Raw genomic sequence first — 15590 nt, 5'->3', positions numbered from 1 at the left:
TCTTTCCTTTGCAGTTGCTTAGAGTGAAAACAGATACTTTATTACATATGATCCATATGATGTTCCAAAAAGATGATGGTTGGGAGAAAAGGAATGTCTAATCTCTTCATTCCTTTTTTGAATAAAGTTGTCTACAGAGGAGAGACATTTACTATCAGTTATCTTTATAATGAATTGTTCAATCACACAATTTCTAAAGAAGTAATTTTAAAGTAGATTTTTATTTAGTGGTTAGTATTACAGAATGAGAAAATTTAATTAATTCACTTTGCTTCCCTAAGTTGATCAAACAAGTGCATTGCTTTCTTACTTTTCTGAGTTCTTTGTTATCAGCAGAATAACACTTAGAAGAAAGTTACAGAATAAAAGTCTAATTATGAAAAGTATTATTAAAAATTGGTTTCTGTTAACATGTACAATCTACATTATAATTATAAATATGTGTTTTGATATGAAATATCACAATAATATTCTTAGTTGACTAATATTTCAGCCTGTTCAGGTACCCACCAAATGCTATTTCAGTTCATTACCAAATAATTACATTAAAAAATGTCTAAAAATAACCAGAAATACATTTGGTTATGTCTCTGTGTATATATTGTTTCATATATCAGTTATATTTCACTTTACTATTGATGTGAAGCTTGGTTGATTTCATTGGAGAAAGAAACATAATCTGCATAATTCCCATTAGTTCTTTGTTGGGCAAATACATTTTGATATTCTATAGTAGGTTGGTTTGTAGCTAATCATTTGTACATAGCAGCAAGTGTTGTTGCTGTATTGAAAAAAAAAAAGTACATGTTTTGGAAATTATAGGTATAATTTGGCCATAAAACAGCTAAGTTCCAATTTCTACCAATTCATTAGGTAAGCTCATTGGAAGCACAGGAAATACAGTTAGTTGATAGTAAGATCATTGTTTTGTTACCTAGGTCAACTTTTATACTACTCAGAAAGCATTTTAGAGAAAGATGTGTTTTGGATGTTGTGCTTGTGATGCGAAAAAATTACATGACATCATAGACTCAGAAGGAAATTTCTTTACTGTATCTTGCTTTGGGGTAACTTTAGAAAGGGTACTATTATGGACAGACATAAGTATTATATGTTGAAAACATTTGGTTTATGGGGTTTGACTAGGATTTAAATGTTAAACATTTGATTTGAAGTTTTGTTTAAAAGTAGATTTCAAAAAACACAATTTTATGATTGCAAGGGTGAACTATTAATGATTAAGAGTAGAAACACCTTTGTTGTTTATCCTACTCAGAACTTTTAAGAGTGTGATTTATGAAAGTTACAGGACCTCTTGTTTCTTCATTTTTAAGAGAAGTGATATGACATGTATTTGTCTAATAGTTATGTGGGAGAATCAATGAGATAAAAAGATTGATATCTCTCTGAAACTGTTAATTGTCAAAGAAATGTCAATTTGTATTATTGTTCTGTTGTTAATCAGGCCCTTTATGTCATGGTTAGAACATTGCTCACTCAGCTTAAGGCTCCATTTCTTTTTTTTTTTTTTATTAAGGCTCCATTTCTGAAATCATATTGCTTAAGTTCTTGACAACTTTCCTCTTCTGCTTATTGACTGCAGACTTGATTGAATGACTCATTTTCCCTATTTGTAAAATAGATGATGATAATAATGCCTAAATCCTTAGTAATTGGGAAGACTGCTGCTGCTGTTAAGTCGCTTCAGTCATGTCTGACTCTGTGTGACCCCATAGACAGCAGCCCACCAGGCTCCTCCATCCCTGGGATTCTCCAGGCAAGAACACTGGACTGGGTTGCCCTTTCCTTCTCCAACGCATTAAAGTGAAAAGTGAAAGTGAAGTCGCTCAGTCGAGTCCGACTCTTAGCGACCCCATGGACTGCATCCCACCAGGCTTCTCCATCCATGGGATTCTCCAGGCAAGAGTACTGGAGTGGGCTGCCATTGCCTTCTCCTAATTGGGAAGACTAAATAAATTAATACAAGGAAAACTCTGAGAACATGAGCAGAAAAGCTGTTTTTACTGCTTTCATTATTGCTGTTGTTATTATTAGTTTATAATCCAGCTATAAATGAGTAACCATATTCTGTTTCATTCAACTTCTTGTGATGTAAGCTTGAGCCAGAGACAAAAGTAAAACTGTGAAAATGGGCTCCCCAAATATGTTTTTAAAACATAATTCTTATTTATATACAGAACACTTAACTATCTTTTCAATAATAGAGGCCTCAAAAGAAAAATGGAAATGTGAAATGAAATTTATCTTTACTATTCCAGAAAATATATAATTTTCCCTCTAAACATTCAGTGAGTAGGTTTGTTTCCTGGGCAATAACTTACTGCATAATAAGGATAACTCTAAACTTGTGGCTCATATTTGTAAATGAAAGTGAAATGTACTTTTTTTTTTTTGGAAAGGTTCTGATTATAGTCAAAACCATACTATATATTGGTGAAGGCAATGGCACCCCACTCCAGCACTCTTGCCTGGAAAATCCCATTGGCGGAGGAGCCTGGTGGGCTGCAGTCCATGGGGTCACTAAGAGTCGGACACGACTGAGCGACTTCACTTTCACTTTTTACTTCATGCAGTGGAGAAGGAAATGGCAACCCACTCCAGTGTTCTTGCCTGGAGAATCCCAGGGATGGGGGAGCCTGGTGGGCTGCTGTCTATGGGGTCGCACAGAGTCGGATACTACCGAAGCGACTTTGCAGCAGCAGCAGCAGCACCAAACTATATATACAAGGTGGGTGGACTAAGAAAAGTGAAACTTGGTTAAGGGTTGATTCTGAATAAATGCAGTCACTTCATTAGCTATTGATGTCTGGTCTATCCCTACCTGACTTTCTGCTGAGATAGAGAGTTCAGTAATCTTGTTTACTGTAGATACCCATGGATTTATCTTCCCACTAGTTAATTCTCCTAAAGTCCTCTGACCAAAGACATGACCTTGTTTTTTCACTGTGGGTCTTTGTATTTTCTTCAGTTTCAACATTAAATGATTCATTTTCAACATTAAGTGATCTGAAATTTCTTAAGACTAAAAATCAAAAATAATGTAAGAGATTGTTCTTATGTTAAATATGTTTTGTTTTGTTTTTACTCATGAATCAATTTTTTTTCTGCTAGGAGTTTGTACATTCAATATTCAATGTACTTGAGTCTGAAGAGAGTTGGTGGTTCTTCTCGGAGTTAAATTTTCCAAGAGTGTGTATGTGTATATATCAGCTTTTATAGATCACATTTCAGCTTTCCACTGGAAAATAAACCTAACTTGTGTTTCCAGTTCTAAACAAGGGAATGTAGATTTAGTTTCACTCTTGATAGGCACTCCCCATATCCTATTGTATAAAAACAAAGGGAGGGAGGAACAGAAACAGTGGACATGGGTCAAGGGATTATAGCTACAAATAAGTAAGAAAATAATGAGCTTCCCTAGTGGCTCAGCAGTAAAGAATCTTCCTGCAATGCAGGAGACATGGGTTCGATCCCTAGGTCAGAAAGATCCTCTGGAGAAGGAAATGGAAGCCCACTTGAGTATCATTGCCTAGAAGATCCTATGGACAGAGAAGTGTGGTAGTCTACAGTCCATGGGGTCATAAAAGAGTTGCACATGACTTAGCAACTAAACAGCAAATAAGAAAATAACTACCTCTTTGAAAATACATAGAGAAAGTTACTCTCTAGTTTTCCAGCAAGCAAGAAGAAAAACCTCACCTTTCTGGAAACTTGCATCTTTTTCACTGAGTCAAGGATGTGGAGGAAACATGAGATTCTAAAATATTATTCATATAATTACATTGGAATAGATAGTTACTAGGCTTTATCTGTTAAGATTTAGAAATAAAAATGTTTTAGAAAGCTGTAGGCATAATACCATAGGTTTACTTATTTATTCTAATTTCTGAAATATTTAAAAATATATCTAAAATGTTCTTCATTGAGTTTGCAAACTCAAAGGAAACTGCAGGTAATTAAAAACATTTTTCAAAATCTTTTCTGCAGCAACTCTACTACACTCAACTTAGAAAAAAGACATCTTGTCATTTTTATTTACCTATTTTAGTGTTAAAATATCAAAAAATATTCTAACAAAAATTTCCTCTTTTTATTAGGACAAAGAATATTTGTTTAAATAAAAATCAGAGAGTTTTTAAAATGCTAATTCTTAGAAAGTTCTAAGCAATTAAGAGAGAAGTTTATGTTCTTAGTGACCACAACTATAGCTCAATTATAAATTATTTTTATTCTGTGAACATGTTTTCTTACAACTGTTGAAAAAAAATTATTAGTGGCCATTGTTCAGTTGCATGTTTCACATATAAAGTATCCGTTATAATTTTTGTAACAACTCTAGTAATTGGAAGCAATATCTGCATTTTACACATACTTACAGTTAGGAATTCTGTTTATCAAACACATATCATTTGATTCCAGAATCCTTGCTCTTGTCCATCATAGCCCTTATGCTATAGTAAAAGATAAACATATAAATACATAAGCTGTGGTGAAAATTGTGGTTTCCATGTAAAACTCATTAGTTTTATTGGAAATTATTATTGAATGAAATTCTATTTATGACTATTTGTTTTCTTCCTCTAAATTGTGTCATTGTCTTCAAATGTACTCATTACAATGTGATTTACCTATTAAAAGGCATATATGTTCTTTTCCCTAGAAATAAAAATTTTCATTTATATGCTTCAGTCTAAGAAAAATCCTTAAGGAAATATTTGTGTCATTTTATTAAATCTGATATTTCGATTATTAGAATTTTTAAAAATTCGTATCATATACCTACTCTGTTTCCATGTATAATTGCAAATTGTCTTATTCCTATATACCTTCATAGAAACATTGAGGTGTCTTTCTTCTTGTATTTTTTAGTTTTTTAAAATGATGATTACAACGCACAAATTAAATGAGATTATTACAGCTGAATTGAGGTGTACAAAGATATCCCATTGTAAGCAGCATTTTATCTTATCAACATTCCTTTACTACTCTCTGTGTATTTGTTTTTGATTGAAACATATAAAGTAAATTATGCAAAGAAATACTATCATTTTAACACCAGCCATGAGCCTACCTATGACGATATCATCAGCCAAATCTTGCTCATTTCTGATATCAATCTACTAAACGTTTGAAAGTTTGTTAATTATTGCCTACTAAAATTTTAATTTGTTCCCAAATTGCATGGTGAATACTGTTATTACAATTAAGTTTATATTAGAAATTGGCACTAGAGGGAGCTAAGTAATTGTATCATTTATGTGTTTGGGGAAAATTGAACATTCATTTAAAAACTTGTATTTTTTTCAGAACCTGCTGATTTTACAAATATGGCAGCTATGCCTCAGCAAATTATAAGCAATAATGAATTAGTTAATTTTCTTTAGTGAAAACTGCTATGGTAAGATTATTAAATTACTGTATTTCTACTTAGTGGAAGTAGCTACCAGTCAGTAAATTAGGACTTCTAGGACTCTTTAGGGAAAGGGATTATTATTATTACTATTATCCATGTTTATCATTATTTTGCTCCTAACAGAATTAAAATGCTCATAGTACCATGTTAAAATACAATATTGTATTCCCAAATTTATAGTTTGATAAGAAAATGGCCTTACTGAATAGGTTCACAGTGCAGACGAGAAAACAATTTTACTCTCATGGAATATTCTAGGAATTTAGTTGGTTTGATTACTTTAAACAACCAATTCGGTTTAACAAAGTATTTTCCCCCAGCAATCATAGCCTGCCATGAATTGAGTAAAATTGTGATGTCTCCTACATTTATATGCACCTCTAAGATGAACAAAAGTCGGCTAAGTTGTGTAAAGCTAAAAGCAGCAGGATGCTTTATTTACATAAATTAAAGAGCTAAAGAACAAATACATAATTCTATACATTTTGCAGGTTGATTCCCAGGAAACACTACATTTGAAAACAGCTTGTATGAAATCAATATTGTGGGGAGCAAATAGGAAATTTTATTCTCCCCATCTCATTATTTAGGCACTTAGGCAATCTCTGCCAAAAAGTCACACACTTTATATGTCCTTTTAAATGAGCATATCGTTTTACAGATAATTATGTGGAAAGTTGATTTTTTTTTCATGGTCTTGAGGGAAAAATATGGTTTGAATGACAAAATTAAATGAGGTTGTATTTACATTCCATTCTACTCTGAAAATACAATGATGTAGAAAATGTTGAAATAAAATAATAATCTTTTATGATCTCTTAGCTAATTTTTAGTTATAGATTTGAACTGATACACCAGTGATCAAAGGGAAATTCTTGCTTTTTTAAATTTTTTTGCTGGCCCAAATGAGGAAACTCTCTATTTTAACCTATGCTTAGGTTAATTTTAATATAAAGGTGAATTTTAGGGAAAATAAATGTGCAAAGTAGAAAAAATTTACAGCTAGGCAATATACTATTTGATAAACCACAGAATTGATTTTTTTTTCCTGTTTGCTTCATGTATTTCTCTTATGAAAATGAAGTATTCCTTAAATTCTGTATTTTATTTTTACAGTTTGAATAATTAGTGTACTGTCTCTCTCAAAGGAATGTTATAATCAAGGTTAGCCTTACAAATGAGGTTAGTAAGTGATATCTCAGAGAGAAGACTTGTGGGGGGCAGGGGCGGGGGGAAGGCAGCTTGTATATTGAATGCAACTAGGCCATTTCCTGATCTCTAAATTCATCTTTGACAAACTTGAACATACATACTAATTATCTGAAGAGTTCTAAAAATGCAGATTCTAATTCAGAAGATCTGGACTCTGAATTTTAAAGAAGCTTCCTTTCACTATCTATAGACCACCGTTCCTGTATCAATAGTCTTCACTTTCTTTAATCCTGATACTTTCTGCTCTGAGTTAAAATAAGTTTTTAGAGCAAAAGATGAGCAAAATTATAGAACAAAATCATGGCCATGATCCTGGAAACCTGAGGTGCCAACTGTAGTCATTCTTACTTTTCATGAACTTAGATGCCTAGCACTGACCACATATGAGAGTAGCAATTCTGCAGGCATGGGGCCATCTGCAATCATTCACATTGTCTAACTACAAACTTCCTTTGATTCCACAAAAATGTGTAGGAGATACCATAATTTTATCTTTTAAGAATTTCAATAGCTTCAGTTGTTTTCTTTGGTATGGATAAATCCATTTCATAGAGAAGTGTGAGATCTAGGGAAAGAACATGGCATAGCACATAGGACTGATTTGGAATCAGATTCATCTGGATTCTGACTTCAGCTCCGCCACTCATTAGGTGTGCAATCTTAAGAACTGTATTTAACATTATTCATTATTGGTAAAATGGAGATAAATACTTACCTGCTAATTTTGTTGTTTGCCTAAATTTTGTCATTTCCTATTTGCTTGGCTTTGATCATTGAACATCTAGAATTTTGATATGTTTTATTTAGAGTAGACTATACATAGCATGAGATCTGAAATAAAATATATCATATATATTTTGAATTCATTATTCATATCCCTGTCACCCTGAACCATGTCATAGACACTGGTGATTTTCATAAAGTTGTTTTCTGATAAACTGCTTTTTAAAGTCGTATGGCATCCATACACACACCTAATAGACTTCTTTACCCACCTAGCAATATTTTGCTTTAATCCACCCATCTCCCATCATGTCAAGCATTATACAGTTTTCAGTCAAACTCCAGTTTTCCCAGAACTGAGAAAATGTTCTTCCCAAGTTTCTTCTTATACTTTAGTTTTCCATTCATATGTTCTCTCCTCAGAGAGTGATTTATCTTACCTAAATTATTTTCCTATCATGAATTATTGCTATTTTATTTTAGTGTCTTGAGTATTTTCCTCAAAATGCTTATTTTAATAATTAGTAGATAGCAAGAATATATGTAGCATTTTTTGGATATCTATTTCTATTTTTAATGCCAATATATATATATAGAACACAAGATATCGCACTGTACATATTTGTACTCTATAAATATTTTCTTCATGAACAAATGTGGCTGAGATATTTTCTAGATTGAATGATTTGGGGATGCTCTTAATTAATCTAGAAGTTTGAGAAAACATAGCTTTTTTAGTTGAAAATAATTAGATACATTTGAACAGCTGTACACTGAGATATAATTGATAATTAAGAAAGATGACTTCTAGACTTTTAGTATTTAGAGTCCATAGCACTGGAGAGGAAAAAAAATGGGAATGGAGGTAGCCAACTGGATAACAGAATCTGTGCTTTTATATAACTCTTGTTTGAGAAAAATAAGTTGATGAGATTTTTCCGGCTAGAGTATCTTTGCAGCCTTATACTATATTTATTATTTATTTGACTGCTTGAATTCCTCACAACCTTAATTCTCTGAGCTTCAAGAGGAGTTACAATGACAAATTTTTTTCTGTGATATTGAAAAAGAGCAGAGAACTGCAGATCTTGACTTCAGTGTCATCGTAATGAAGATGTACAAGTGTTAAAGGCAGATTTTCAAAAGGCCAAAAACCATGACTTGACCTGTGCAAATATAGAAACAGTATGTGGCAAAGATTTTATTCAACTCGTAATTAATGAAGGAACCAGTAAACTGTTGAAACTAGTTCAAGAACTATTTGAGCAGTCAGATATAAAGTAATGCTATAATACATTTGCAGATTATATATAAAACTGGCTAATGTCTTCCAGGGAATTATAACTTTGGGGTTTCCTGTTTCACCAGGCATGAATTAGATAACAATACACAAGTTGACTTCTGCCCATAAAGAATCATAAAATAGGCAGTCAATACAAAGTCAAATAATCTGATTTACAGTTGCATCAAAAAGAATATAATACTAAGAAAAAATTTAACCTGTAGAAGGCAAAGAACCTGTAAATTGGAAAATAAATGACATGAATGAAAGAAACTGAAGAAAACACAAATAAATGGGAAAATATTCAACATTCCTGGATTAGAAGAATTAACATTGTTAAAATGTCTGTGGTACCCAGACCGATCTACAAATTCAGTGCAATCTCTATCAAAATTCCAATGGGACATTTTTCACAGAAGAAAAGTATTAAAATTTTTATGGAATAAGAGCCCTTAAATAGCCAAGGAAATCTTGAAAAGAACAAAGCTGGAGGCATCATACTCCCTCACTTTAAAATATAATACAAAGTAATAGTAATTAAAAGAGCATGGTATTGGCATAAATGCAGACACAAAGATCAATGGAACAGAAAAGAGAACTCAAAAATAAATCCATACATAGATGGTCATTTAATTTACTACAAAGGAACCAATACTATATAATGATACAATGAAAGTGTTCTATAAATAGTGTTTGGGTACACTGGACAGTCACATGAAAAAGAATGCAACTAGAATATTATCTTACACCATACACAATTAACTCAAAATGGATTAAAGGCTTGAATATAAGACCTGAAATTAAAAAGACTATCAAGAAAATGAAAAGGAAGTATATTGAATGGGAGAAAATCTTTGCAAATTATATAGCTGATAATAGACGAATACCTAAAATACATAAAGAACTTATAGAACTTAATACAAAAAAGAAAAGACCTAGTATAAAATGACCAGATCTGAATAGATATTTTTCCAAAGAAGACAAACAGGTACATGAAAAAATGGTCTATACTATTCATCACTTCAGTTCAGTTCAGTCGCTCAGCCATGCCCGACTCCTTGCGACCCCATGAATCACAGCATGCCAGGCCTCCCTGTCCGTCATCATCTCCTGGAGTTCATTCAAACTCACGTCCATCGAGTCAGTGATGCCATCCAGCCATCTCATCCTCTGTCATCCCCTTTTCCTCCTGCCCCCAATCCCTCCCAGCATCAGAATGTTTTCCAATGAGTCAACTCTTCGCATGAGGTGGCCAAAGTACTGGAGTTTCGGCTTTAGCATCATTCCTTCCAAAGAACACCCAGGGCTGATCTCCTTCAGAATGGACTGGTTGGATCTCCTAGTAGTCCAAGGGACTCTCAAGAGTCTTCTCCAACACCACAGTTCAAAAGCATCAATTCTTCGGCACTCAGCTTTCTTCACGGTCCAACTCTCGCATCCATACATGACCACTGGAAAAACCATAGCCTTGACTAGATGGACCTTTGTTGGCAAAGTAATGTCTCTGCTTTTCAGTATGCTATCTAGGTTGGTCATAACTTTTCTTCCAAGGAGTAAGCGTCTTAATTTCATGGCTGCAGTCAGCATCTGCAGTGATTTTGGAGCCCAAAAAGATAAAGTCTGACACTGTTTCCACTGTTTCCCCATCTATTTGCCATGAAGTGATGGGACCGGATGCCATGATCTTCGTTTTCTGAATGTTGAGCTTTAAGTGCAAATCAAAACATTTAAGATACTACCTCAAACCTGTTAGAATGACTAGTATTAAAATGTCTAGGTATAAGTGTTGGCAAAGGTGTAGAGGAAGGGGGATTCTCTTGTACTGTTGAGCATATGTAAATTGACACAGCCACTATGGAAAACAATTCCTGAAAACTTGAAAACTAGAACTACTGATGATCCTGCAATACCAGTTCTAGGTGTTTATCCAAAGGAAACAAAAATATTAATTCAAAAAATATATGCACCTCCCTATTAATTGCAGCATTATTTACAATAGCCAAAATAGGAAAACAATCTAGGTGTCATCAGTTGATGAATGGAAAAGAAAATTGTGGGGTTTATATATATATAAACACCAAAATTATATATAACTGAAATATATAATTATGTATAATTGGGTTGGAATATATTAATGGAATATTATTTAACCACAAAAAGAGTGACATGCTGCCATTGCAACAACATGGAAGGACCTCAAGGGCATTACGCTAAGTGAAATGTCGGAAAATAAAACACTGCATGATCTCTCTTATGTATGGAATCTGTGTCTATACCTGTATTTACATCTATGTAAACTGAGCTCATAGATACAGAGAACAGATTGGTAGTTGCCATAGGGGAGGGGTGGAGGCTGGGAGAAATGGGTGAACTGCTTTTTTGCTGCTGTTGTTAAATTGAATTTTCAAAAAGTGAAATGACTTAGGAGCTCATTAGTAATGCAGATCTCAGACTGCACCTCAGACCTACCAAATCCATACTTTGTAAGATTCATATGTATATTAGAGTTTGAGAGTCACTGGTATTTAAAAAACAAAAATGACGAAAACGAAAAATTAAACTGGATACTGGTTGGGGGAAAAAAATAGATATAAGAGACACAAGAGACCAAAACCCAAAAATCCTAGAATGTGTTATGCTTCCCTGTATGTTGTACTAGCCAGATGTTGTTCAAATGGAAAGCAATCCTCAGATGTTTTCAATAATAGAAAACTCGAGGGAGACAATACCCCTTCTTCTTGGAAAAATGTGACTTGAAAATGAAATACTACCAAATAAGAGATGATAAAAACTAAAGGACTTGGAAAGGAAGAATTGTTTTTAAAAGATGAATTTATAAAAATAGAACAAAGTAAGGAGGTAAGAAATGCTGTGGCGGGGCTACTTAACAAATATAGGGTGGTTCAAGAAATCTCCACGTTGAGGAGAAACCCTCATGAAGTAAGGGACTGTCCTATGGATATATCTGGGCTATGGATATATATGGGTTTTCAACTCAACTTATAAAGAAAATATTACAGATATCAGGAAAAACTTCCATCTTTGCTACCTGCACCTTATGAAAAATAAATAAAATAAAAAATCAAGATTATGATGCCAGAGAAACACATGGGGTATATGTGTCCATATATACGTGTTGCCTTTTTTCAAGTTTGGGGATAATTTTTCTGATACAGTAAGCAGAAAACTAAGATCATGACATCTGGTCCCATCACTTCATGGGAAATAGATGGGGAAACAGTGGAAACTGTCAGACTTTATTTTTGGGGGGTCCAAAATCACTGCAGATGGTGATTGCAGCCATGAAATAAAAAGGCGCTTATTCCTTGGAAGGAAAGTTATGACCAACCTAGATAGCTTATTAGAAAGCAGAGGTATTACTTTGCCAACAAAGGTCTGTCTAGTCAAGGCTATGGTTTTTCCAATGGTCATGTATGGATGTGAGAGTTGGACTGCAAGGAAAGCTGAGCACCGAAGAATTTATGCTTTTGAACTGTGGTGCTGGAGAAGACTCTTGAGAGTCCCTTCGACTGCAAGGAGATCCAACCAGTCCATCCTAAATGAGACCAGTCCTAGGTGTTCATTGGAAGGACTGAGGCTGAGGCTGAAACTTCAGGATTTTGGCCACCTCATAAGAAGAGTTGACTTATTGGAAAACATTCTGATACTGGGAGGGATTGGGGACAGGAGGAGAAGGGGAAGACAGAGGATGAGATGGCTGGATGGCATCACCGACTCGATGCACATGAGTTTGGGTGAACTCCAGTAGTTGGTGATGGACAGGGAGGCCTTGTGTGCTGCGATTCACGGGGTTGCAAAGAATCAGATATGACTGAGTGACTGAACTGAACTGAACTGAAACTGAAGGGGAAGAGTAGATTTCACAGATGGAAATAAATTCTGTGTATATGAAAAACAGAGATATTAATAGTAATCAGTTGCATACCACTTTAGTATGACCTACAATTACAGATCAGATCAGATCAGTCGCTCGGTCTGTCCGACTCTTTGCGACCCCATGAATCGCAGCACACCAGGCCTCCCTGTCCATCACCAATTCCTGGAGTTCACTGAGACTCATGTCCATCGAGTCAGTGATGCCATCCAGCCATCTCATCCTCTGTTGTCCTCTTCTCCTCCTGCACCCAATCCCTCCCAGCATCAGAGTCTTTTGCAGTGAGTCAGCTCTTCTCATGAGGTGGCCAAAGTACTGGAGTTTCAGCTTTAGCATCATTCACAATAAACTGTGGAAAATTCTGAAAGAGATGGGAATACCAGACCACCTGATCTGCCTCTTGAGAAATTTGTATGCAGGTCAGGAAGCAACAGTTAGAACTGGACATGGAACAACAGACTGGTTCCAAATAGGAAAAGGAGTTCGTCAAGGCTGTATATTGTCACCCTGTTTATTTAACTTGTATGCAGAGTACATCATGAGAAACACTGGACTGGAAGAAACACAAGCTGGAATCAAGATTGCCGGGAGAAATATCAATAACCTCAGATATGCAGATGACACTACCCTTACGGCAGAAAGTGAAGGGCAACTCAAAAGCTTCTTGATGAAAGTGAAAGTGGAGAGTGAAAAAGTTGGCTTAAAGCTCAACATTCAGAAAATGAAGATCATGGCATCCAGTCCCACCACTTCATGGGAAATAGATGGGGAAACAGTGGAAACAGTGTCAGACTTTATTTTTCTGGGCTCCAAAATCACTACAGATGGTGACTGCAGCCATGAAATTAAAAGACGCTTACTCCTTGGAAGGAAAGTTATGACCAACCTAGACAGCATATTCAAAAGCAGAGACATTACTTTGCCAACAAAGGTTCGTCTAGTCAAGGCTATGGTTTTTCCTGTGGTCATGTATGGATGTGAGAGTTGGACTGTGAAGAAGGCTGAGCGCCGAAGAATTGATGCTTTTGAACTGTGCTGTTAGAGAAGACTCTTGAGAGTCCCTTGGACTGCAAGGAGATCCAACCAGTCCATTCTGAAGGAGATCAGCCCTTGGATTTCTTTGGAAGGAGTTCAGCATATTTCTATAACTTGTAAGAAAATAGCAAACCAGGCATAATTGACCAAAGCATTGAAAAAAATCAACAGTAAATGGAATGTCTTTATATTTAAACTCAAGGTAATTAATATAATGTAAATTCTTCCAAAAGAGATCTAAGACATTATTTATGAAGAAATTTTGTGAAATATATCTAGAAGCTTCAACATAGGCTAATTTAGTTTTCTCTTAAGATGAAAAAATGCTTCAAAGCTAGAATCTCCTACATTAAGACACTATTAATGACTCAGTGTCTTTTTTGTTCTTTCATTTTTTGCCATCTAGGCAGTTGAACTAGGTTGTTTTTTCAATAAGAAATTGTTGACACTCTCAGACATTGATGCAGCATGTATCACTTAACATAATATGTCTAGAATAATAGGTGCCCTTAGTGAGCTTTTGCTGACATGGTTATGGGCTTCCCAGTGGCTCAGTGGTAAAGAATCTACCTGCCAAGCAGGATACGTGGGTTTGATCCCTGGGTTGGAAAGATCCCCTGGAAAAGGAAATGGCAACCTACTCCAGTAATTCTTGCCTGGGGAATCCCATGGACAGAGGAGTGTGGTGGGCTACAGTCCATAGGGTTGCAAAGAGTCGGACATGACTTAGCAAGAAGCAGCAGCATTGGCACAGTGATGGTTCTAATGCAATGTACATCTAATGCATACAATAAGAACTTTGAATTAGATAGTTCTATTTTACAGATAGAACTTTAAGATTTACAGAGATTAGATAATTTGCAGAAGCCCCCATAATCAGAAGTGTGTTCAGGTTTGGGTTTCCTCTGATACTTTCATTATCATTATTGATGTCTATATTGTCTGACTAGACTGCAAACTAGAATAATTTTCAAACATATCATTGTGGGAATTTGTCCTTAAAGTCTACCTTATACCATATAATTGTTAACAGAAAAAAAATTCACTAAGTTTGAAGATCTAATTTACTTTATTTAATGATTCATGAATGGGGCAGTATCCTGTCTGGCATATGGAAAGGAACTCCAGGGAGCTGTACAAAATGGAAGATTTAGACAGAAGGAGGCAAATCAAGAAAGTTATTTTAGCAAACAGAGGATTGTTTCAGGCAAGGTCACCTTCTTTGAGGAAGGGTGGGGGTCTGTCAGACAGATTACCTCAGTAGTGCTTCCCAGATATTTTCAGATTGAAATTGTTGGCAATTAGGTCATGTATTAAGCCTCGGCTTGCTGATGTTGAGCTTAGCGCAAGTGACTCCATTTTGGCCTGTTTTTCCTTTTTTGGCCTGTGTTTCCTTTCTTTCTTTTTTAATATAATTAAACCATTGTCTGAGTTTCAAGGTCTATAAACTATCAAACAAGATTTTCTTCACCTGGATTGATTTTCTTATTACTTTTTAAAATATATTATTATCTAGTTATGCTCAAAAACTCTCAGCCATATTGTTTTTTTTAACATGACAGTTTCTTTCGCTTGCATCTCACATATCCACATGCAAATAGCCCTACAAAATCTACCCAACTTCCTGTAGTCCAAGCAGACATTCCTGATTATTTCTCACTCTGAATTCCTAAGTTTTGTCTATGCTAAACATAGTGATATAATGTGATACTACAGGTTGCATGTGTCCTAACATTTTGATATCCATTCACTTCGTATTTTCTATGGAGTATCAAGTATGAGTTCAGGGCAGATGCCTTGCATTTCTTCTAAAGTCCTTAAAACTATGAATCCTAATTATGGTCTCATTGGACTCACATGAGAAATTTGTACAAAACAAAATAAAACAAAACTTCCAGTTATACCATCAGATTTATTTATCTTGGAGCCTGAGAACAAAAAATTAAATATATTGTTTATAGTTCTGTTTCACATGTACAGTGTTTAGGTTCATATTTGTAAACATAGGA

General features: G+C 34.8%; 1 long non-coding RNA gene across 9 annotated transcripts in view; it reads left to right on the top strand.

Annotated features, from left to right (window-relative positions):
* Window positions 1–15590, top strand: part of LOC147378299 (uncharacterized) — a 677507-nt gene that overhangs the window by 367716 nt on the left and 294201 nt on the right. The gene's annotated exons all lie outside the window — the stretch shown is intronic.

The sequence above is a fragment of the Bos grunniens genome, chromosome 2 (genome assembly GCF_055505025.1).
Source record: "Bos grunniens cultivar Pamir isolate PY7600 chromosome 2, Bosgru_T2T1.0, whole genome shotgun sequence".
Classification (NCBI taxonomy): domain Eukaryota; kingdom Metazoa; phylum Chordata; class Mammalia; order Artiodactyla; family Bovidae; genus Bos; species Bos grunniens.
Note: the sequence above shows the minus strand (reverse complement) of the source record. Positions and strands in the feature narration are given on the sequence as shown.